Source organism: Phaethon lepturus, unplaced genomic scaffold (assembly GCF_000687285.1).
Source record: "Phaethon lepturus isolate BGI_N335 unplaced genomic scaffold, ASM68728v1 scaffold3573, whole genome shotgun sequence".
Lineage (NCBI taxonomy): Eukaryota > Metazoa > Chordata > Aves > Phaethontiformes > Phaethontidae > Phaethon > Phaethon lepturus.
In genome coordinates this window covers 2,379-3,567 of record NW_010526819.1, presented here as the reverse complement: position 1 = coordinate 3,567, position 1,189 = coordinate 2,379, and positions in this window count along the sequence as shown.

Sequence of the window (1,189 nt, the reverse complement as noted above, 5' to 3'; positions counted from 1 at the left end):
AGAGGGCAGAGCTCTGCGCTCCTTCCTGGCTCCACCTGTGCCAGCCCAGCTCCATGCAAGTGCAGCGGAGACAAGAAGCCAACAGGCCCTGCCTGTGAATAGAGCAGGCTGGTGGCATGGAGAAACCACCCTCATCGGGAGGGTGAGGAGGCTGGTAGAGCTCAGAAAGGGTGGTAGCAGTTCTGGGGGGCTTCTCTGCATCACAGGAGACCAAATCACATCTTCATGGTGGCACCTAAGCTTTCAGCCTCAGTGTGCTCTTTTTGCTGGCAGTGGCCTCCAAAAGCTCTGGTTGAGCAGAGAAAAACTACAGATACTTGAAATCTCTTCCAAGGAATTAGAGGGAGCAGGGAAATTGGTGGGATCTGGAGGATCCTCACTGTACATTTATTTTCAGTTACATCTATATGGCGGTGAAAAATCACACTCGTGTGGTGAGGCTGTATCACCACAGGATGGCATGCTCTCTCTTCAGCAGATGTTGGTGACTGTTGCAGCACAGGCACCGGACATTCTTTCTCCTGGTCCAGCAGCCCAGAGCATTTGTTTGTCTCTTGAAAAACAAGGATGAACTTTAGAAAAACATTTACACAGGACTTCAGAGGATGACAGAGACTCCAGTTGTGGCTGGAAGAAAAAACTGAAGGCCATAGAAATACTGCTGAGTTGACATGAAATGTTCTGGTGTATGGTCAGGTCTCTCTAGCACCTGCTAGTCAATGGTACGTTAAACATTAGAGCTATGAATATGCTCATCCCAACCTTACATTCATTTATTTTGGTTTCATTCTCCCGTAGTCCTGCTGATGCAGGCAAAAGAATGTCTTTTGAATGTGTATTACATAGTGCTTCGCACAAAGGGTTTTTCGCTAGTTTGGTCCAACCGCATTGTATGTGTTAAATGAAAAGGCAGAGACACTGAAGCACAAGTTGCTAAAAGATGTAAAAGTTTTAATGCTGGAAATAGTACTGATCTTTTACATCTGTCTACTGGGTGGGAAGATGATTTAGAGGTAATCATATTTATAATTTTCTTCTGAGATGCTGCAAAAACTTCTCTCCATGTGCTCAGGGGTAGACCTGGCATTTTTTAAATGAGAAAATGCAGTTTCCTCACTATCAAAACTTTCCATAGGAACATGTTGATTCAATTATGTTATATTCAGAAAAAGCACACCAAAGCCAGTGT